Below are 24,949 nucleotides of genomic sequence, written 5' to 3'. Positions count from 1 at the left end.
TCATAGGCAATGCTCCTCGGCAGATGAATGCTTCTCTCCTACCAAGTAGCAGCAGCTGAGCCTCAAGTGCCCACTGCCGTGAGCTCAGCACCCACCCAGGATGTGCTGCTGGATATCCCCCCATGTGCTTCCTCTTGCTTCCGCTGGGCCAGATGTTCTGTCTTGCAAGTGCACTTGCCCTGTCTCCACAGATTTGCAGCTTTAATCTTTTCCTACCGTCCTCCCTAGTTTGACCTTTATTTTTCTCCCCCAAAGGGAAAGTCTTATATTCAATGATATTTTTTAGGGATTTAACGTGTTTTCTTTTTTAACTGTGCTTGAACATTTTTAGGTTGCTATTGTTGATGTTACTGCTCTGAACAAAAGAGTTGCAGAGGTTTCCACTGATCTTCCTCAATCCTGTTTTCCCCTTAAAGTGATATTCTTTTTACTGTGACATTTTTCAGAAGATGAGTTTTTTGGGGGAGTGTTTATATTACATTAGCAGGAACTCTTGTTATATATATCTGATAAAATGATAGTTAACCACCTATTGTTCTTAGAGAAAAACTGAGAAAAATCTTTTACGCAGATGGTACAGACTGAGGTGCCAAGAGGTCTGCTGGGGGTGAAACAGGCATGCCTTTATCTACAGTATCTCCCTAAAGAAAGGGAAGAATGCTTGTCCTAAGATGTACAGATTTAAACCAGAATGTTGGTATCCTGTGAATGGAATTCTAAGTCAGAATGACTTGAGGTTTTGGGAAATCTGTTGTGAACTAGTATAATGGTCTCATCTTTATGTCATATGCTTTATTCTTTTACTTTATTTAATAGAATTATTTTTTTAAGAAAGCAAATGAGGCAGATTCAACGGAAAATCAAAGATCCACATTGTGGAAAACAATAATATTTGTTAATAATAAGACTCAGCTTTCTGCATTGGTTTTATTTTATACATTATTAATAGTGTTATATGTGCTTTCTTTCATTTCTATTTTCTGGTATTTTTTTTTCTGTGCCCTTATTTCTAAGTGCTATTGTTAATTGGTATGTTTCTTGTTAACATCGTACAGAAAGATCTCTCTTAACAGTGTCTTTTAAATATTTATCACACTCGTTTTACACATTTTTCCCCCATGTTTTCCTATTGCTTTCCATCTCTCTCCCACTCTTTTCTGTCATTGCAATAATAAAGTTTTTCCTGTAGTGGTCTAAAACATTTACTCCTATACTAGCTATAGTGGTTACCATCAAATTTTGAGTACACCCATTGAAAGTTTACCAACAATGTAGGTAATATCTATAACCCATTTTCTCTTCATCCTCAATTATGCTATAAGCTACCCAGGTTGGCCCAAACACTAGCTTTATTGAAGTATGATTTTCATTTCCCAATTTTGGATATTAGGAATAAAACTATTACAGATATTCCTGTAGAAGTCTTTTTGTTGACATATATTTTCATTTATCTTGAGAGTAGAATTGCTGGGTGTAGGACAGATGCATGTTTAAATTTATTGTATATTGCCTAACAGTTGCCCAAAATAGCTGTGACATTTTAGACTTTCATTGGCAAAATAATCAGTGTAATGGTGTTCTAGTTGTTACATACCCTTGTCAGAACTTTGTGTTGTCACTCTACTTTTTCATTGTGATGATATCCAATTTATCAATTTTTTTATTTATAGTAATCATTTTGTATCCTAAGAAATTTGTGCTTATTCCAAAGTTATAAAGATATTCTCCTACATTTCTTCTCAGAAGTTTTATTTTTAGTTTTTACACTTAGGTCCGTGGTCCATTTCTAGGTAGTTTCTGTGTAAGGCATGAAGTAAGAGGAAAGGTTCATTTATTTTTTTTTCTGTGAATTGGCAGTTGTTCTGGCATATTTGCTGAAAATGTTGTCCTTTCCTCCTTTGAATTACCCTAACAATTTGGTAGAAAATCTATATCTGTGTCCATCTATTTCTGGACTTTAATCTGATCCATTGATTAATGTGTTATCCTTATATCAATACCACACTGTGTGGATTACTGTAACTTTACAATAAAGCATAAAAGCAAGTATAAGGCCTCTGAATTAGTTCTTTTTCTTTTTTAAAATTATTTTAGCTACTTGAGGTCTCTAATACTTCTATATAAATTGTAGAATCAACGTTTTTATGGGTTCTACCAAAAAGCCTGGAATTGTATTGAATCTGAAAATCAATTTAGAGAAATTATACCTTAATGATACAATCTTATAATCTCTAGTCATGGTATATATAGTTCACTATTTCTTTAGGGTTTCTTTAATTTTTCTCAGCAATATTTGATAGTCTTTAGTGTATAATTCTTATATTTCTTTCTTATTTATCCTTAAACTTTTTGTTTTTGATTCTTTTATACATGGAAATGTTTTATGAGTTTCATTTTGCATTTGTTTTCTGATAAGTTATAAAAAATCGGCTTTTGTTTTTGACCTTACATGTTGTAATCTTGCTAATTTTACTTACTAGTTATAATAGCTATTGTGCAGATTTCTTATAATATTTTTATGTAGATGATCATGCTATATATGAATAATGAGAGTTTTACTTCCTTCTTTCAAACTGAAAACTGCTTCTTTTTCTTGTTCTACTATTCTAGGGCATCCAGTACACTGTTGAGTAGCAGTGGTGAGGGGAAAAACATTCTTATTTTTCTTAATCTTAGTGTTTCATGTCTAAATATGGATAATCTATAGGTTTTGGTAGGCATTCCTTATGAGATTGATGTAAGTCCTTTCTATATCTAGTTTACTGAGAGGTTTTGTCTTGAATGGATGCTACATTTTGTGAAGTGCTCTTACATTCATTGAAATAATTGTATGTTTCCCCTTTATTCTGTTAATGTGTTGAATTGCAACATTTATTTATTTCTCCCTTTCTGATAATGTGAGGAAATGCACTAATTATTGATTACAATGACTTATACTGACTTATGTTGCATTAATCGGTAAGTTCCATTTGGTCATGATACTATTTATGTATCACAGTATTGCAAATATTTTATTAAGGATTTATGTATCTGTGTTTAAGAAGGATGTTGGTCTCTAATTTTCTTCTCTTTTAGTGTTTTTCTTGATTTTATTACTAAAGTAAATGAGTTGAGAATTACTTTCTTCTCTAGTTTCTGAAAGGGTTGATGAAAGATCTGTATAATTTACTGCTTAACTATTTGATAAAATCACCATTGTATCCACCTAGACCAAGAGTTATCATCACGGTTATATTGTGAATTTATTTATTTATTTTGGTATGGAGCTATGCAGAATTTCTATTTCTTACCATTCAGTTTTGGTAATTTGCATCTTTCAAAAAATCCATTTATTTTATCTAAGGTGTTAAAGTTATTGGCATAAATTTGTTTATCAGGTCTTTTATCCTTTAAATGTCTATAGGATCTATAGTGATGTCCTCTCTTTTATTCCTGATATGGATAAATAATATGTATTAGACTATTAGATATTTTTTTCCAGAGCTCATCAGAGCTCTGTTCATTCTTTATTCTAGTTCACTTTTGTTTTTCCTTCTGTATTTCATTTTGGATAAGTTCTATTGTAAAATCCTCAAAATAATTGATATTTTCCTCTGAAATATCTAATCTTCTGTTAGGCCCATCAGTATATTTTACTTCAGATATTCATTGTTTTTTTTCAGCACTAGTTTTTTTTTCTTTAATCTTTCATTTTCCTCTTTATTATGATAATCTTTTCCCTTTAATTCTTGAAATTTATAAAAGTTGGTCAATTCCATCATATTTAAGTCTGTTTCTAGTGACCGGTTGTTCTCTTGGCTAAAATAGATCCTATTTCCTTCATATGTCTAGCAGTTCTTGATCAGATGGTTGACATTACAAATGTTTTATTTTTGAAGTTCTGGATGTTACTCTTTAAAGGCCTAAATTTTTTTCTTTGATTGTTTGTTAGGGACGTAAGTCACTTGTGGGTCAACCTAATTTTTGAGGCCTCTTATTAATATTAAAAAGATTCTATAGCAATCTTTATAGATAGTTTAGTTCTACTAAATTTACCCCTTCAGGGATTTGAATAAGTAATCTTTACTCTGGTTGGAGTCAAATAATTCTCAGTCCTGTTTTAGCTCTGGAAATCAAACAACTCCCAAGAGTTGTTTCTTCCTTGGTAGTTTTTAGTTTTTGTTTAACCTCATAGAACCTTTCTACCCATGTTCAGTTTAGTATTGAGCCAAAGATTCAAGGGCTCTTCTATGCAGATTTCTTCCTTTCTACTTTCTTTCTTTCCTTCCTTCCTTCCTTCTTCCTCCCCCTCCTCCTCCTCCTCCTTGTCCTCTTACCATCTCCCCCCCAACCCCCACCCCTGCCACCAGCCTCCTTCTTTTTCTTCTAGTGCTTATTACCTTTCTCTTGCTTTGCCTTTCAAATTCCAATCATGTTGGCTTTCCCAAATTTTTATTTCTGTGTTCTCTGTATGTAAGACATGCTCTGTTGGGTTATATTTTCGTATACTGCAGTCTGGAAAGTGCCTCTGGCTAGAAAGCTAGGGAAATATTAGATCTTTTGTTCTCCTTGCTTTTCTTAGTAATCATAGACTTGTGTTGTTTGTTGTTTAATGCCTGCTAACAACTGTTTCATATTTACTGCAGGTTTTTAATCATCTCCTATCAGGCAAATCTGATAACAGGTACTCCATCATGACTATAGGTGAAAGTTAAAATTATCATTTTAAAACTATATACTTCTGATGATACCTATTGTACAGGAAACAAAACAGCTTACAAAACTACCATTTGGATAACAATTTATTAATATATTCATGAAAGGAGACAAGTGTATATATTAAAAATTGTAGGCATTTGTAGTGAAATTTTGTCATCTTTAGCTTTATTTTTGGAAATTTTTAATCATCAATATGTACTTTTTCATTAGAAAGGTATTATTTTAAAAGTGTTTTCCAGTGTAGAATACGGTAAGATGTGGCCTTTGTTATAATCTTTGTATACAATTCACTTTTTAATAGCTTCATTAACATGATATTAAAGTCCCATTGTAGAGTTTTTTGATACTACACCTTGCTGTGTCCTTCTTTGAAGAGGTCTGGAGGTAGCTTATAGGTTAATAAGCCATTACAAAATTAAGCATTTAGGTATCCAATAGAATTCAGACAATAAAGGATGTAGGAGTATATGCTATAGTTATCTAAGATTGTATAACTGGGGAGAGAATTAAGTTTTCTGTTGTTAAGACAAAATTGGAAACACACTTCCTACTAGAATAAGCATGCATTTAGGTATTTATAGAGGCATACTTTTGGCAGGGTATTTATCATAAATAGGATTTTACTGTGTGAAAATGCACTCATATATATTTATAACAAATTAAATGACTCACTTGTAAATTAACAGGATCAATTTAACACATTCATGTGTAAATGTCACCAAAAGAGTACTTCTAAGTAAGTTAAACATCTGCAATATTACTTGTAGTAATACTTTGCTGAGTAAACCTTATCTTCAAATACCACAAAATAATAAGCTTTAGCTCAGCTCAGGTCAAAATAAGACAAATTCTAAATCAATTTATTCAAAATAAATGAGGTTTTATTAAGGGTAGTAGGGATTCGGATTTTGGCATGCACTTAATTATCTTTGCAAATTCCTCATGTAACTTCCACACTAACCTTGGCAAAGTTGGGCAAAGATGGGTGAAGGCAACCTGTTTGGGCCAAACCCAGTTTTACTCTACCAGCATTTCTACTTCATCAAGAATGCTAAAGAATTTAGTCCTTAGAGGAAGGCTGTAATTAGAATAGAGTGTCTATCTTATCTCAAAATGCAATGAGGATTAATCCTGTTATTCTCTTCATCCAAAATTATTTAAATCTTCACCAGAAGTCCAAGATTCATTCTCAAAATCTCCTAAATCTCCCAACGCCCCCCTCCATTATATCTATGAAACACATTACTTTTCATGAGTAAAATACTTATATCCTCACTCTCTTCTGAAAGTAACATTACTTTCTACTAAAGCTTGGATGCTTCCTGAGAACCCTGATTCTACAGAAATTCTTCCTTTTACACTCACATAATGGTGAGCCTGGGGAGAAGGAAGCTAGTACTCTTGACCTTCGTTGCTGCTTCCAGAAGGTTGCTTCTTCCTTCCCTGTAACATGCCCAGATTCTTTGAATTTCAGTCATTTATTATAGCCACAGCTAACATACATAACTGTACAAGGACAAAAGGTACCACACAATAATTTCTAATCTAAAGGATTCGTGGAGCTCTTCTTAAGTCATGATGCCTGGCTCAGGGATGCATCTATGTCATGGATGAGGCTGCTTTTTTAAAGATGTTCAAAGGAATCTTTTACTTCCTAGTTGACCTTCTGGGCAGCAATGTCTCCCCAGAGGGGGTGCTTGGGTTTTATTATTTTTTTCCCTAATTTGCTTATGGGTATCCTATGGGCTGCTGGTTCTGGCTTGTTGTCCATAGATGTCTGGGTCACTTCCTCTTATTCCTCACATCTTTTACTATCTGGCTTATTGCTATTCTCTCCAAAACTACCACCACCATAATTTTGGTAATTTTTCAACTTAGCCTTTTCCTCCTATAATCATTATGCAGACCTAATCATTACTGATGACTGCACTGATTCCACAAACTTCAAATGTCTATCTCTCTGACCTTTACTGCCTATATTTCAAACTCATTCCTTTCAGTTTCTAAACTCTAGAAATTTTTATCTCTTCTGGGATTTACAATCCATTGACCATTCTCCACTGTATGTCCTTTCTTCCCTCCTTACTTGGCTTAGACTACATAATCCATCACAGAAATCACTCAGTATATATTTCCAATTCTCTTACTAGTGTTTCTGTTTGTCTTACCTTCTGGTCAAAACTCCATCTCTGGCTGAAATCCAACTCTCCACTTACTCTACACGTTCACCCAAACAATTGAATATGACTGAAGAAAAATAAGCTATAAGGCTGATTAGTCTCACTTTAAAATTATGATCACAAACCTTTTAGAGGTGTTAGTGCTAACAGCAACCCTACTGCATTTTCTTGGTCCAGAGATTCCCACCTCTCTTTAAGATGTCTCACATCATCCCCGATCTAACAATACCTCATCATACTTCCACATGCTCAGCTTCTTCACTGAAGAAATAGGAGCAATTTGATAAAAATTCATACATGCTCCCACAAATAAACATATAAATCATGTATGGCATGTCTTTCCACTAGCAACAATCCCCTGCTCAGATCCAAGTTCAACTTTACTGCTTGTGTACTAGGTCTTATCCTTTCACTGAATAAAGAGCTTCACAGTTACATTTACCTCCATTTATCCAGTATCATATATTTTCCCCAATGTACTGGATAATTCTTGTAAGAACACAAAAATATATCTTATTTTTAAACCTTTCCTGTACCATGAGGCTGAGTGGAGAGTACACAGGATCTTTGCAACAACTTGTGCATGTACTATCATTTCAAAATAAAGGTTCCTGCTCTGGTCACTTTTTCAGGTCTTCATTGTCTTGTGAAGGCTCCCGTGTATGTGAAAAATTTACTTCATTTATTTTTAAATTTTTTTTTAGAGAGAAAGAGAGAGAGAGTGGGAGTGGGGAAAAGGGAGATCGAGAGAGAGAATCTTAAGCAGACTCCTCACTGAGTGCACAGCCCTATTTGGGGCTGGATACCATGACCTGAGCCGAAATCAAGAGTTGGATGCTTAACCAACTGACCACACAGGTACCCCAAATTTAATAAAATTTGTAAGGTTTTCTCCTGTTAATCTTTGTCAGTTTAATTTTCAGACCCAGCCCTCCCTAAGAGAGGCAAGGGAAACTTTTTCCTTCCCTACAATGTCCAGAGCAAAGCTCTTCATTCTTCTGCTCCCTTACCCTCCCCAAATAGCTGTGTCCTCAGTATTCCTCCTCTCAGATATCATATTATATCATATTACCATTTACTGAGTTGGCCAAGCCCCAAATCCTGACTAATCCTTAATCCAGGTCTTTGTCTAACAATCCATATCATTCCATGAGGAAATTCTAGGGGCTATTCCTTATAAGTGCATCTGGAGTCATTCGGCTTCCCAGAGCCTGGGTCTAAGCACCATCACTTCTCGCTTGAACTATTCTAATTACCTCCTAACCGGTATTGCTGCACTCACCCTTGCTCCTGTACAGGCTTTTCTACCACAGCATTCAGAACGATACTTTTAAAACTTAAGTTATGTCAATCATGATTTAAGAGCTTGTCAGTCTTATGTTCTAAAACCCTCTAATCAATTCCCATCATACTCCGAATAAAATCCAAAATCTTTGTCACAGACTAAAAATACTTACATAAAAGAGTTTTCAGACCTAATTACCTACCCTCCTCCTCACTTTACCTACACTGCCTCATTACTGTTCCTTAAACACAGAGAGTATCATTTTACCTCAGTACCTTTGCACTTACAGTTCCCTCTGCATCAGATGGTCCCGCCTCCCCTCCAGCCTCAATATGAATACATAATTCATTTCCACACAATCTTTAGATCTTTGCCCAACTATAACCTTATTTGAGGTGATCGGATCTTTAGGAACTGCTCTAAATAAAAGAGAATAACTTTCTAATATGGGGCCCTCTTTTTCTACTTTGTTTTATTATCTTCAGATTGCTGATCACAGCCTGATGTTCTATATATTTGTTTGTTTGTTTGTTGTCTTCATCCCTTTTTAGAAGGTAAGCCCAATGGGGATATTGTCTATTTTGTTCACTATACTAAAGCTAGTGCCTAGACAGTGCTTAACATATAGTAGGTGCTCAGTAAGTGTTTTTGGATGATTGATTGAATGATTGAATGAATGAATAAACTTTAAAGGCCAGCTCTACCAGGATACTGTTTATTTTTACTTGACTCCCTTGCTTTATCCCCCATACTTAACATTTAATGAACATCCAAATGTTGTACTGAACAAGCAACACAAGTTAAAAAAGACATCTAGACACTTATAGTATAGAAACTAGACATCTATTGAAGTAAATAAATCTTGTGATTTATTCTCACAATAGGAAAAAAGTGTTTGGAAAGCCTAGAGAAAGACAACTCACCTAGCCTGAGGAGGTAGGATTCAAAATTCAACTAGTGTTTGACAGACAAAGAACAGTTCATGAAGATGAGTATTGCATACAGAAAAAGCAAGATATAAAAAAGCATTTTTACCTGCCTTGCTTAAAGGGTCTCATAATATTTATTATGGCTTGAAAAATCAAGTAAAATCAATGTTGGAATTTAGCTGCCAGATATAAATGGGTCTTTGGCCGATTTATATTCCTTTTTCTGTCTTACCTTCATCATCCTTCTGCTTGTTACTTGTAGATACTAGTTTTCCAGGGACCTGATTTGGAAAATTGATTTTGAGCCAAAAAACTTCAGGGTCCTTTAGAATAAAGACCTGAAACACATGTATGTATATTTAGGATTCTCTTTACCTGTAGATATCTAAATATTGATTATATGCTGAATGAGTTGTTCTATAAAATAGAAATCTATTGGGGCACCTGAATAGCTTAGTCAGTTAAGCATCTGCCTTTGACTCAGGTCATGATCTCAGGGTCCTGGGCTCAAGCCCCACGTCCTGCTTGAGTCCCTGCTCAGTAGGGAGTCTGCTTTTCCCTCTCCTTCTCTGCCCCTCTCCCCACTCTCTTGCTTGCTCTCTCACTCACTTTCTCCCTCGTGTGTGTGCGCTCTCTCTCTCTCAAAGAATAAAATCTTTAAAAAAATAGAAGTCTCTCCTGAAATTTTGTTAATACTTCACATGATACAGAGTTGAAATTCAATAATATTTAGTGAAGTGTGACGCTATTTGAAATATGAACCAAGGCTTTATTCCTGTGTTTCCTTATACTACTTAACCCTTCTCAAATTTGAGTATTCAGGCCATTGAGCTTTCAATGCTTTAGGAAAGGAATTTTATAATACAAAGTGGAGGCAAAAGAGCCATTTCTGCCTTTTCATTGGCATAAGCGGAAGCCTCAAGGGGACCTGAGACCCAAAGAACAGATTCAAAAACACATATGAAGAACTCAGAGTATGGCTTCCCAACTAGAGACAAATTTCACTTTTCCTACATTGGAGTGGGAATCTCCTTCAAAGGGAAGCCAGGAGAGCTTTAAACTGCTGCGTTTGTAAAAAACACTGCTCTCCCCGACCCATGAGTGTGAGCCTCACATCCAATGCAGAAATCCTAGATATAAATCCTAGATAGATTTTCAGAGCCAATAGGAACAGAAACCTGGGTCCCAGCAGTGTATAAACAACAAAACAAGGTCAGCCATACATATGCTCAAGGGTGACCTAGACATCAACAGAGTTTTGATTCCATAGAATTTCCATGGGTAGTGTTATCTAGCAGCAATAAAATGATACTCATGCACTGAGGAAAGGCATCAAGGCAGTGAGGGAAAAATCCTGTGAGGCCTTGAGGTTAGGCATAAGGGACAATTCAGCTCAAACTTTCATGGCTGATGAAGGACCAAGGGGAATGATGATATTGCAGTGGACGTCATCTTGAAACCAGGGTCCAGATCAGACCCCTTCCCCTCCCACAAGCTTTGACCTTATGTTAGAGAGCCAGGACTGAAATGAAAACTAAGGGAAATGGGTTGAAAATAGAAAAGTAAATTCAATGACCAAAAGGAAATTTTACTTCTTACACTTTTGAGTGAATGTGTTAAAAATTGTTTTTACTGCATTCATTATACATGCACAACACCATAAGCAAATTTCTTAAAATCTTATAAGGCCTATTTGTTATAAATTCAAAAGTATAATAGTCTCTTACTTTCTCATTGAATACAAACCATAGTAGGGATTTTCTCAATGTGGCTGATTCATTATCTTTTTAAACCTCCATTTTCATGTTCTTAGTGGTACCTGAGAAAAAATTAACATTCTTGACAAACACACAAAAATGGATACTGAAATGCAAAGCTTCTCTGAATGCTTTCTTCCTAAATGAGTTTTAAGAATTTAGTTTACATAAAAATGATCTTAGACCTACTGAGAAGGTAGTTCTTAAGTTGCCATCATTTAAACATTTTTAAAAAGTTACCAGGCTTTAAGAGAAAAATAAATTTGAGTATTTGAAGAGTTTTATAGCAGGGACTTCAACATATTATTATTACTAATAAAACTGCCTTTGAATGTTGATCTCTGAGAAGCTATCCACTTGGCAAACAGATCAGCAACTCCCGTTGCCAGAGCAGTTGAGATGAATGTCAGTTCCTGACAAGGCAGATTAATTTCCCATGAACACATCATTAAAGCCAGCTCTATATGCAATATACAACGTCTCAGCAATCAAAGATCTGTGGAGTCCCAAATATGCAAGAGCAGCAGCTGAAATACAATTTACTTCTTGCTAAAGGAAAAGTGATCACCCAGGCACAAAATCTAGTCTGTGGAAAAGCAAATGAGCAGGATGGAGCCACTTGAGAGTTTGAGTCACTTGCTTTTAGAGTATTTTCTTGGGACTCGGCTTCTGTGATTTGTATTCCCCTTGAGATTAACTGTGACAGACCATTGGGGAGATTTGGAAGGTGTCCTCTATGTATTTATGCAAAAAAATATGGGAATGTCAAAAAAAGTTAAATGATTTTATATGCTTCTTGCATGTTCTCATATAGTGCCTTAATTTAAAATAACATCTACTTCACAGTATGCAACATATTAACCAGCTGGAATCTCTGGTCCTTGTGATTGAGAGAAAGGAGGCAGCCACATGAAAATTAGAAAGAATAAAAATCTAGCAGTCTACTAATCCAAAAGAGAGTTACCTGGGAATACTTTATCAGAGGGGCTCATTGAGCTCTATTACCAGATGTGAAGCCCCACCAACAAAATCCACACTGTGTTTTATTGCTGCATTTTATATTTCTTCCTGCAGAGGATAAAATTTGTTGGCATGATTCAATGCACTCATTGCTCTCATTAAAGAAAAAGGATTTCAAATTAGATCTTATACTTGAACTCTCTAATTCACTGCTGTAGGATAACACATAACAAAGTTACTGGAAACACGATAAGCTCTAATTTATTGAATGGTTTAACAATGGCCAAATCCTTTACTAAATAAATATTTGTGTGTGTTAATTCATTAAGCATCTGAAGGAGATATCTCCTGCTCATAGACAAGGAAAATGTGGTTAATGCTTCTGGTTCAACAAAACAGACAATCTACTAAATGCAAGAGAAAATATTTGCAAGTCATATATCTGATAGAGGGCTAATATCCAAAATATATAAAGAACTCATACAACTCAGTAGCAGAAAACAAACAATCCACTTAAAAAATGGGCAGAAGATCTGAGTAGATGTTTTCCAAAAAAGACATGCAGATGGCCAACAGATACATGAAAAGATAATCTACATCATTAATCATCAGGGAAATGCAAATCAAATCCATAATGAGCTATCACCTCACACCTGTTGGAATGACTATTATCAAAGAGACTAGAAATTATGAGTGGGAGTGAAGATGTAGAGAAAAGTAAACCTCATACGCTGTTGGTGGGAACATAAATTGGTACAGCCACTATGGAAAACATTTCAAAAAATTAAAAATAGAACTATCATATGATCCAGAAATTCCATTTCTGAGTATTTATTCAAAGGGAATGAAACAACTTGAAAAAATATGTGCACCCACATGTTTATTGCAGCATTATTTACATAGCTATAATGCGGGGACAACCTAAGTGCCCGTTGATGGATGAATGGATAAATAAACTATAGTATACATATATAATGGAATATTATTTAGCCATAACAAAGAGTGGAATCTTGCCATTTGGAATACCAAAGATGGACCGCCCCCCTCCACTAGGGCATTAGCTAAGTGAAAAAGTCAGAGAAAGACAAATACCATATGACTTCTCATCTATGTTTAGATATGTGTATGATAAATATATGATCTCTCCTATAACTATTTTTATTTCTTTTAGTTTAAATTAATTGAATAAGTTATGAGCTACTTAGAAAATTAAAAAGCAACGTAGGGAATTGATGATAATATTTGAAATATATATGAGAAAGAACTCATAATCAGAATATTTAAAGGAAGCCTACAAACTAATTGGCAAAAAAAGACAACACAAGAGCAAAACAAGCATGAAATCTTACAACACATTGTAAGAGAATATATCTAAATGGCCAATAAACATATGAAAGTAGGCTCACCTCACTAGTAAGCAGGGAAATTCTAATAAAAATGGAACAAAATGTCACTATACTTACCAGAATGACTACACTTCTGAGGAACAATGATATAATCCTATATTGCAATGAGAATCCTCATACACTGTTGGTATAACGAAATTGGTACAACCACTTGAAAAATGTTTGGGATTATATGTTGAAGTTGAATATATTCATACCCTATAATCCAGCATAATTTCACCCAAGAGAAATGTGTGCGTGTGTATCAAAAGACAGGAATGTGACTGTTCCTAACAATAGTGCCACAAGGGTTAATTTCAGCAGTCCTAAAATTATCATAAATTGTTCTGCTAAAGTTTCTGCAACAAAATGACCCCTGATCAAGGTGGGAAACTTCTTGATTTGCAAAGTGTTGCGTTGTAACCATATATCTAAGACGTTTTGAGGTAGTTTGTACTCATTTTATCAGCACTGTTTATTGATAAGAATGATATTGATGATTCACACCTCACTTTTTTTAGATTTTATTTATTTATCTATCTATCTATCTATTTATTTATTTACTTATTTATTTAATGAGAGAGAGCACAAGCAGGGGGAGGGGCAGAGGGAGAAGGAGAATCAGAGTCCTTGCTGAGCAGAGAGCCCTTTGTAGGACTCAATCTCAGGACCCCGAGATCATGACTTGAGCCCAAGGCAGACGCTTACCTGATGGAGCCACCCAGGTGTTCCCACACCTAATTTTAAAAATTACTTGAGAGAGAACATACATATGGTGGGGGGGTGCAGAGGGAGATAATCTCAAGCAGACTCCCAGCCTAGCTGAGAGCCTGATGCTGGACTCAATCTCACTACCCTGAGAATCATGGCTTGAGTGGAAACCAAGAGTCAGAGGCTTAAGTGACTGAGCCACTTAGGTGCCCCGATTCACACCTCATTTGATGAGACTATTGGAAGTTGGTTACAAAACAGAAATATGCCTATTTGACTAGCACATTGTAAAAATTAATGTCTGAGACTCCATTTCATGCTCCTGGTTCCAAAGTGTTCCTCCATCCACAGACTGGTTCCTAATTGGAGAGAAATATTGTGTCCAGTATAGTCCTTAACAAAGGGAAGACATTTAGAGCCTAAGTCTGGTCCATCCGGACCCCTTGCTGTTGTCTGTGATGCATATCCTTACTGTGATGTTTTTGCTGTATTGAATCCTTTTCCTGCAATAAACTATAGACTTGGAAAAGAGAAAAAAAAATTTCCTGGTCACATAGCTAAAGAATAATAGCTCTGAGTTTCAAAGGCAGGTCTTCTGGACTCCAGCGTCCTTGTTTGTGCTACTATACCATGATCTTCCTTTTCTTACAGATGGAGTGGTAGTAAATATCATGCTTGCTTTAACAGTGGAGCCACTGAGGTTCGGGGGAAATATATACTTTGGGACACAGCGTTAGATGAGCTCAGTAGGAAGTCAGACAGATGCTCATTTCCCGGGAGCCACACTGCCAGCATTCTCTGCCCAGTAGGTTGAAATCTCTTGTCCAGATTGTTCAGAGGAGCTAATATTATCCCTTGAGGGAGCCTCACAAGTTACCAGCTATAAAAGGAATGGAAAACCAATCCACTGAACATTTAAACACAAAACTAATGGAGGGAGGGATAGGCATCATGGTTCTCTGTGAAAGGAAATTATGCCTAACTAACCTATGCAAGTTCTTGGGGTAGGTAAATAAACATGCAGAGAAGGAAGAAGCAGTGGCTATAACTGAAGATGGATTTAGGCTTTCAATAATCTTTCCCCAGTGAAAGCTTTTGGGCAATATAATTACCATAAGTTTTGTAGCCTGTTTTACCATGTCTGGGGAACTATAAAAAGATAGAAAGCCAATGAAGGACAGAAAGGGATACTTATACAATGGAGAAATGTGAGTGGTATAGTACCCCAAGGATTAATGCTTGGAAAAAGTTTACTTTAAAATTTTTATACATAGTCTTAAGGAATAAAAACATCACATTTACACATGACACATTCTAATGTGAAGTACAATAATAACAATTCTTAAAAGTCACGTGAATGGGCTGGAAGATGAAAGATGAATTTGACGTGGTCAAGAATTAAGGCATATATCTTCAATCATTCATTGACCATTTACCAGTTTTTAATTGTTGTTCTTTTTTTTTTTTTAAGATTTTATTCATCCATTCATGAAAGACACACACACACAGAGAGAGAGAGAGAGAGAGAGAGAGAGAGAGAGACAGAGACACAGGCAGAGGGAGAAGCAGGCTCCTTGCAGGGAGCCCGATGCAGAACCAGATCCCGGGTCTCCAGGATCATGACCCGGGCCAAAGGCAGGCGCTAAACCGCTGAGCCCCCAGGGCTGCCCCCACTTTTTAGTTTGAGGCCAGACACTAGAAATAAACAAAAGGCTCCAGCAACAAATTAATTCATGATCCTTGGTTTCTAAGTACAGTGTTGTGATCTGCAGTGCCAGATAATTTGAATAAAATGGGTAAAAATTCCTTCCTTTTAAGAGTATGTAGTGTAGATACAAACAAAAGAGTATAAAACCAGGCAATACGTGCACAGCGAGATACCCACAAAAAATGCTTTAGCACAGCGCTTCTGTACCTTAGCGTTTAAATTTTAAGCTGGAGAATATTTAGTTATGAGGAGCCGTCCTGTCCATTATAGGATGTTCAGCAACATCTTTGGCCTCTGCCTCCAGCCGAAGGTCTGTTCATCTTACCTTCCGTTCTCCATCATCCTGATATATAGTCATTCATCAAGAGCCGGATATTCTGTATGTATCTTAATGTATCTTCTGTCATTGTATCCTCTATTTTTCTTTTTCTTTCTCATTGACTGATTTTTTTTTTTTTTAAAGAATTCTAGACTGCCTTTCTCCTTCTAGTTCTCAATACTGTTGTCATAGAACATCCAGATCAGGTCATGTTCCTGCTTAAAATTTTGAAGTTCCTTAATATTCCCTTACAGCTGTAGAATAAATCAATCCTTTCCATCTAACTTCTCTTCGTTTTATCATTCGCAATCATTTATCTGTCTTTCTTCAGCCCCAAGACCACAAACCTGGTCCAAATCGTTGTCATATCGTTCCTGGGCAAATGGAGTCTTGCTATTGTTCTCTCTGTGGTCGTTCTTGCCTCTTCATAATCTATTCTCCACATGGTATCCAGTGTAATCATTTAAATATATCACCCCTCTGTAAAACCCTTAATAGTTCTCTATGAACTAAAAACAAAATACAGTCTTTAACATGCCCATGGGACACTGCATGAGCTGGCCCCTCCTATCTGCCCAACCTGACCTCAGTTTGCTCTCATCCTTCCTCAACATGCTCCAACCACAGAGGCTTTCCTTTAGGTCTGCAAATGTGCCTAGTTCTTTCTTTCCCCAGGGTCTTCCCACACACTGTTTTCTCTGCCTAAAATATTCTTCCCTTCACGTTTTCCCTCGCTAAGTCTTACTTATCCTTTGGGTATCATCTTCCCAAATAACTTGTGGTTTTTCAAAAATGCCAGGCTATTTATGTCATCATTTCTTGCTATTTTTATTTTCTTAGTATGAAGTAGTCTCTCTCCCATCCAGCATCTTGTTACTCTGTCCCAAGGAACTCAGTTCATGAGAAGCTTTCTCATTCAGGAACACTTTCGAAAACCTCAAGCTGACTTGAATATCCCTCCTCTGTGTTTCTGTGGATTATGATCTAACTCTATGCACCTCATTTCAATTAAAGTCTCCCGAGAGATTTTTCTGTATTGAATTTCTCCTTACTAGTGAAAATATTAACCAGCCACATTGATTCAGTGCATATAGTATGCAGTGCTGAGTTTCCTGGGAATTCAGTTTTAAAATTCTGGGCAATCTGAAGTCAGAACTTCACTTTTATTGCTCAACTTTGTGATTTTCTCCAGTGACCCATAGCATGAAAAACCATTAAGGACCACTTGCTCAACTGAACTTACATTTACATCTCTTTGGAGTAAAATTATTTTGGATGAACCAGAGTTTTACTAGACTCATTTTTTTTTCTTTGAGATTTGGAGTTGATTGTAGGAGGAGGGGAGATATTAACTTTGTTTTGTTTATGTTTATTATTATTCTTATTTCAATAACTTCTGTTTTGAATGGCTCCTATGCACAAATCTTTGCTTATCCTTATTTTTTTTACTACTTTTGGATTTACCATAAGTCCTTGTCAGTCAATTTTCACAGAGATGTGAGGTTGGTTTCTCCTTTTATGCGTTGCAGAGGCCTGAGTAGCTTTTTGCAGGAAGACTAACTGGGGAGAGCATTTCTCTTAGAGGGTCATAGGAGTGGTTTTTCATTAGACAGTTTCATTATCCAGTTGGCAATTTCAAAATGTCCCACCTAACCTGATTCAGTTATCCCTTTACTATCTTCAGTATTCAGAAGATTTTAGAATGTTCTCAAGTAATCATACTGGCAAAAAAAAAAAAAAGCAAAACTCAGATTTATCCTTAAAAGTTATTACAACTTTTCTTTTGCTAGGGAAGGGATGACAAAGATGATTTTCTTATTTTGAAAGTATTAAGAAAAAATCTGTTGTATGACTGAAGATTGAAATGCCTATGTAGGGTATTTCATGCTGCTCACTTTCTTGCAGTACAGGGGTTTTCTTAAAAGACTGTCCAGAAAAATGTTATGAATTATTATTTACTAATTTTATTAGGTGTGAATCTGTGTCAGTTATTCAATGTTTCTAAGTTGCTAAGCTAACAGAAGGTTATAAACAAACTTGGAGCTCAAATTTATGAAGTTTTAATAGTTCACCTTGGACCGTGTGCCATTTCTGAGCTAGTCACCCTATGGACTAAATGTGGTTCTTATGCTGATGTCTGGATCTGGGGTGAGGCAGGCCCTATCTCCAAATGACATGGACTAGGAATGGGGATTAAATGACTATAATAAATAAAAAACCAGGAAAAGTAGAAATGGATATTAGGAAGGCAAAAAGAGTATGTCCCAACTTGCCCTAACTCCTAGATATTTATTATGATCCACATAAATTTTTATTTTGATACATAGAACTTAAAAAAAGTTTTCTATTGAATTTTATGCCATTACTAGAGACCATATATTTGCTCCCTCCTAAGCAGGAGAAAACCAAAATTTATATCTAGTGGCATTGAACTCCAAGTCAACTCAAGGTAAGGTTCACTCACCTTGATTAGACTCAACATAGCTTCTCATAGTCTGGATACTATGTTGTATCCTTAAACTTGTTGTCTTTAAACTTAAACCATGGCTTGGGATGGTTCATCTCTTAAAAACCAGACACCGTGCTCTCCAGCCAAACCTCAAACCCTTAGATTAATGGTTTCTATTTTAGCTAATATCTTCGGTCAATGGAAAGCCTGATGGAGAGGAAGGCATGATCCATTCCTGCTTATAGGCTACATCCCGGTGATGGCCCTTTATAATGAGGATAATTGTCACTGTGGAAAGTTAGGGAGTAAGGGGCAGAGGTGCTTAGGAAGGGCCTGGGGAATCAGGAACTGTCTCCTCCCAGGTCCCTTCCCATTTCATTCCCGGCCTTCTTATCTTTGATCTCAAGTCTTCAAGTTTAGGTCAGATTATTTGGCCTCACAAGACGCACAATGATAAAGGTGTTCAGTGACTTTAAATTTCTGATTAAAGGCAGATAGAGTCACTCTAGCAAAAACCTATTTTCTCACATTTCTGTCTTGTTCAATCTAAGTTTTGTCTTTTTCATTGGATTTTACCAAGAGCCTCAAGAAATTATAATCACAAACCTGATACTTTTTGTAAAGTCACTAAAATTCTAGGCTCGGTGAAGCATGAGGTTTATCTCTCCAGAGACAACTGGCATCAGCTGAATCAGTTGCTTTCCTGCCATCCACAGGAACTTCCAATTTCTCATTTTGAAATAGGGATCATCACTGCTCAGAACTCCATCTTGATGTACACAAACCCACATTTTAGGATTCATCATGTATAACATTCTATTTCCAAGTACTGATTTCTGTATTATTTAGACTGTGTTTTTTTAAAAAGACATAGACGAGAGAAATTCAACTCAAACTGACTTACATAAGAAAAGGCCTTAGGCTGAATCCAGATGTCCAGTGAGGGCTTTCTCAGCCCTGACTTTGCCTATGATGCCTTTATTCCTTGGTAAGGTGTTCTTTAGCCATGGAAAATATTCTGGTTTGGATCATCTATATTAGCTGCTCTAGAAAAGAAGGGTTTTCATTGCCACTGGTTTTAACAGAAACCTTCTGACATTTCTTAGGTGTATTCCTTTCCTAGGGCAGCTGTAGCAAATTGCTACAAAGTACATGGCTTAAAATAATAGAAATTTATTGTCCTCTAATTTAGGAAGCTAGAAGTCCAAAATCAGGTGTTGGCAAGGCCATGCTCCCTCTGAAGTGCCTAGGGGACAATCTGTCCTAGCCTTGTCTAGTTACTGGTGTCCCTTGGCTTATGATAACATAACTCCAACTTCTGCCTCTGTTGTCAGATGGCTTTATTCCCTCGATGTCTATGTCCAAGTTTCTCTTTCATAAAAATAGCAGTCATTGGATGAGGGCCCACCCTAATACAGTATAACTGAATTTGGACTTGATTATATCTACAAAGACCCTATTTCCAAATAAGGCCACATTCTGAGGTTCTGAGCAGACATGAATTTTGGGGGAACACTATTAAACCCAGTACATTAAGCAACATCAAGTTCTTTCTCTTTCTAGAGTCTTTGCACTTGTGAAAGTAACTACAATTCTCTAATTCACTTCTTAGATTAAATGTCACTTCCTCAAAGAGGAGTATAATCTAAAGCAATCTCTTCTCATTATTTTCTATAGCGTGCCTTTTGGTTTCTTTCTTTGCACTTACCACAACACGTAATGGATTGTTTCTTTTCCTTCAGAAGAATACAGGCTTTCTTCCTGAGATTGCAGAGCCCTTGTCTGCTTTATTTACTCTTTTATCCTTAGCATCTGTCAATAAAAAGTGTTGAAGAAATAAATGGGTGTATGAATGGATGGATAGGTGGGTAGATGAATGAAATAACTGAATATAAGCAATGGGCATTTCCTACTTAACTATACCCTGTCAACCAACATTTTGCCCTTTGCTTTGATAAATGATGATTATATTTTATATAATTTCCTGTTTGTATCTAAGTCAATGTCTGTAGAAAATATTGAAGGTCTTCTATGTGACGTGATGTCTAGAAGAAAAAAATGAGAACAATGTAGACTCAGTACTTGTGTCCCAAAAGCTTATAATTTTAGAAGAAACATTTTAAAAAAAACACGATAATCATACCTAGAAATCTTATCCTAATGGTGGCATTAATTCAACAGCTTCTACATATTAGAAAAAATTGCAAAATTTGGATTCATAGATAGTTCACATTTATACTAAGTAGCAATAACAAGCCTCTCTCAGAGTCTAGCATATAACAAACACTCAATAAATATTAGTTGGATAAATTAATGAATAAGTAGTTTGTAAAATGCCTGTAATGGAAATCAGAAGCAAAGGAATACAATCATTATTTCTAAGGAACAGGCACAGTGTTTGCGGAGCTTGAACTGATAGGAACCGGTAACAACCACAATGTTTATGAAGTGTTTTCCTACCAGAATTTCTGGCTGAACTAATCAATGTATGGTGTGGTCTGTCTTGCCATTTGAAAATATCTGAGAGAAGGATTCAAAATTGACAACAGACTTAGGTGGGCTTCTCTCTTTTTAATTTGGGGACATTCCATGACCCCTTTCAAAGAAAGATTGATTAGTAGACGTTTAAAAAATTAATTTCTCCATCTTGATAAGCAAGACAAAGCTTAGTCATACATCGGAAAATATGGTATGAAAATAGTTTTCATAGGACCTTGTGGGCTAGATTGCAATGGGACATTTAAAATATATACATATTCTTGTCCTCTGCTAGATAAGGGGAGTGAAATTTGACTTTTTTGACATACTACTACACATGTCTCATGACAATTTGAGCCATGGTGTTGGCAGTCTTCTTGGCAAAAAGCCTGAGGCTATATTACTAATTTATCAGCCTTACCATGCATATCAGAGCTTGCTTTCTATAATTCCCGTGCTCTCAGTCTCTTGGACTTATATTTATTCTCCATATTAAGGGTTAACAGTGTTTCTCCTTTTTAACGCACCTGCCTTTAGATGAATAATTTTATTCATCACTGTCCAGGAAGCCTTTGAAAATTCCTTTGTTGATCAGTTACACAGCTGTATCCTGATCCCCAGACCACATTGAAGGTCCTTAATAACAGTCTCTCACAGCTCCTATTGTCCATCCTGGGAAGTTCCCCTCATTGCATATGTTTCTTACAAATAATTTTTTGAGTTTTTGACATGATCCTGAACCATCAAGCTGGCACTTTATTCTCCCAGAGATGAAGGAACAGGAGTGATTAGGTTTTCCCTCCCCCAGCCCCTCCTATTTGCTCAAATCTGTGAGCTGTTCAGAGAGGAGTCATTCCGACACGTGTCACAGGCACTGTCAATTAGGTTAATAGACAAGCAGGCAGGGCCCTGGCATTGAACTGTGTCATTTGTCGATGCTAGTATACTCAGAATGAAAGCAAGAGAGTCAGAGTCTCTCTGACTCATGGTGTGTTCTTTTTGAAGAATGCATTGTGATTTTTGACAGAGAAAGGAAGGAATTCAGACAAAACAAGGGAAGGAAGAATTTGTTATTTCTTACCACCAGCCAACTCCCTGGTTCCTGTTGCCAAGAATATAACTCTAATTTATAAGACAAACAGAGATCTAATTATATATCATTTAAAATTTAGGTTGGAGTAACACCATATCTTTGGAGTCTGATTCTTTATTTTGAGGCAAACATGAGAAGACTTGAGAAAAATAGGAACCAGAGGGGGGTCCCATAATGCAAATTCCACCACTTGTGTATGTGGTTAATACAAATATGGGTGTTGAATACAACTGGACTTTATTGAATTATAACAATTTTTAAATTATGTCTGCTGAATATTAATTATTATGTTACGATAAGATGAGGGTTATTATTTTAGCAAAATATAGGAAAGAACATAAATATAAGACACAGATAAGTATAAATGGCACCCCAAACTTATTATATGACAATGATGTTGTCAAAATACATCTTAAAACCTGGGATGAACATGCCCCATTGTGTCATCTACGAATAAGGTGAAGGCACAAACCACCAAATCAAGAAGGGGTTTCATGCTGAGGGAGATCCTTTCTTGTTTTTCTCCTCCCAAAGTAAAAATCCCACTAAAACTCACTATCCAAAAAGATGTCTATAAGGAATACACTTTAGTTGTGCTGACCATTATCTTCTTAGTAATAGTTTGCCAAGAAGGCTTTTGGCATGATTACTTTCTAAGTTCCAAACAGCGTCAAGAACGACAGCAGCAATAACAACAACAACAGAATGTGTGCTTAAGTTATCAGCTGGTCAGCATGACGATTCATGGGAAGGCAGTAGCCTAAAGCCCAATGAATTTTTTTTTTTCTGAGAATAAGCTAATGCTCATTTACAGCTAATGCTCCACTGACTCTTCAATTGTTAGTGAACATGGGTAAGTATTGGATTTTATTTGTTACATACACATGTGAATAAAATCATAGAAAAGGTGAACTCAAACTATATTAAACAAGATAGATACTATATGTTCAATTAATACATTCAGGAACTATCAATGTTAAGGTCATTGTTAGCAATGTTAAATTGAGCACGCTGTTCGCTGCTTTTTCACTGAGGTGCTTATCAGAGTAAAAAGTATTAAGTATGATATATAAGTGGTATGGATAAAATTAATACTCATTAATAGGAAAAGAAAACCCAATAGAGGTAAGGAGAAAAACCCCAAATAATTCATTAAATGTTCACAGAGAAAAGTGAATTAAAAATTATAATGATTTTGCATTTTAATAGTAATGTTCAATGTTCATGTTTCACCTAAGCTAAAATGCTTAGGTGGTTTTTAAAGTTAATAATTCTATGGTGTAATATTTTTGATTCAAAAAGTCCACTTATTGTATGGTTAGATTTATGTGTCCTGAATAGAACAAGAGAAAACTTTCACTGGATTTTTCTACTAGAAATTTCCATTTCTAAAGGAATAGTATATTTTCCCATTTGGTGATTTGTTCATTTTCCTGGGTCCTTGTGTTCTAATATATATATATTTTTTATGATAAAGGGGCACATCTCACTGCCTCATCGCTTGCTGGAACTGAAGCAGCGTGCACCACTTTTATTTGTAAGACAATCATGCACCTGCGGACTGGTAGTATATCAGGAAAATCCATCAGTTAAACACACTGTTTAGAAAATTGTGAAACTGAGAACAAGCTGTTGTGTCTGAGTGGTTGGGATTTCAAGATTAAGTCAATGGCAACAGGAATCATGTTTATGACTGAATTAAGGTTTCACCAGAAAAATACTCCAACTAGAAACAACCATGTTATTAACTTCGAAAAGGACTTTGCTCCTGACACTGTTCCATCTTTTGCCTTCTTACATCTTTAAAGCTTCTTTTTTAACTGCATCAGCATATAATTTTATAATATTTCCTATCAAAAGATAGTCTCTTGACCTCCCATTCTTAATCTGGCTTCTGCTCTATTTTTCTGTTCTTCTTCATAGCAAAATTTCTTTTTTTTTTTTAATTTTTATTTATTTATGATAGTCACACACAGAGAGAGAGAGAGAGAGAGGCAGAGACACCGGCAGAGGGAGAAGCAGGCTCCATGCCTCGGGAGCCCGATGTGGGATTCGATCCCGGGTCTCCAGGATCGCGCCCTGGGCCAAAGGCAGGCGCCGAACCGCTGCACCACCCAGGGATCCCATAGCAAAATTTCTATATAAAAACGCTAAAAACCCATTATCCATAGTTCCTGTGTCCAGTTCTCTTCATCCATACCCTCTTTCACAAGCCAGTCATACTTTTAGTTCCTTGAACACCAATGAAACTGGTCAAGGTCACAAATTATATCCATGTTCTCCAACCTAGTGTTTAATTTTCTGTCATTTCTTTCACAGACATTTTATGCCCTAAGCAGCATTTGATAGAATTGGCCAGTCCTCTTATTAAAAACTTCTTAGCATTTGTCTTGCATAAACAGGTACTGGTTTTTATCTTTGACTTCACTAAATGCTGTCTCTTCTCTCTCTCTCCTCCCTTTCTCCATCTACTCTGGCTTTGTAGGTGGATTTATTCAACGTTGTGTCTTTTTAGATGCCTCCCATACAGGCACACACTATTCTCACAGCTATCACCAAAATGCTAAGATTAGATTTGCCTGACTTCTTTCCCTTGTAATTGCAGCTTTGGGAGTCACGCACCCTGTTGTTGCATGCATTAGTGGTTTGCTCTTTAATGTTTTTGGGTACTATTCCATTGTACGATGATTCTACAATTTTTATCTTCAGTATATATCATCAATATAATTAAAATTATATTGCTGATGGAAATTAATTAATTAATTCCATTCTTCAACACGTAGTGCTTATAGCCAATGAAAAACACAATAAAGAATATTTGTAATATCTTTTTTCATATTATCCCCTAAACTGTAAACAATTCAAATTTCCATCAGCAATATAATTAATTCACAAATATAGCAAAACACTATATTTTAGAGTGGGGGGGTCTTTAATTCCCTTAATAATGTTTTATAAGTAAGTTAATTAATTCCGTTAATTCTAAGTAATCCATTC

Source organism: Vulpes lagopus, chromosome 1, assembly GCF_018345385.1.
Source record: "Vulpes lagopus strain Blue_001 chromosome 1, ASM1834538v1, whole genome shotgun sequence".
Lineage (NCBI taxonomy): Eukaryota > Metazoa > Chordata > Mammalia > Carnivora > Canidae > Vulpes > Vulpes lagopus.
The sequence above is the reverse complement of the archived record's forward strand: the minus strand, read 5'-3'. Positions refer to the sequence as shown.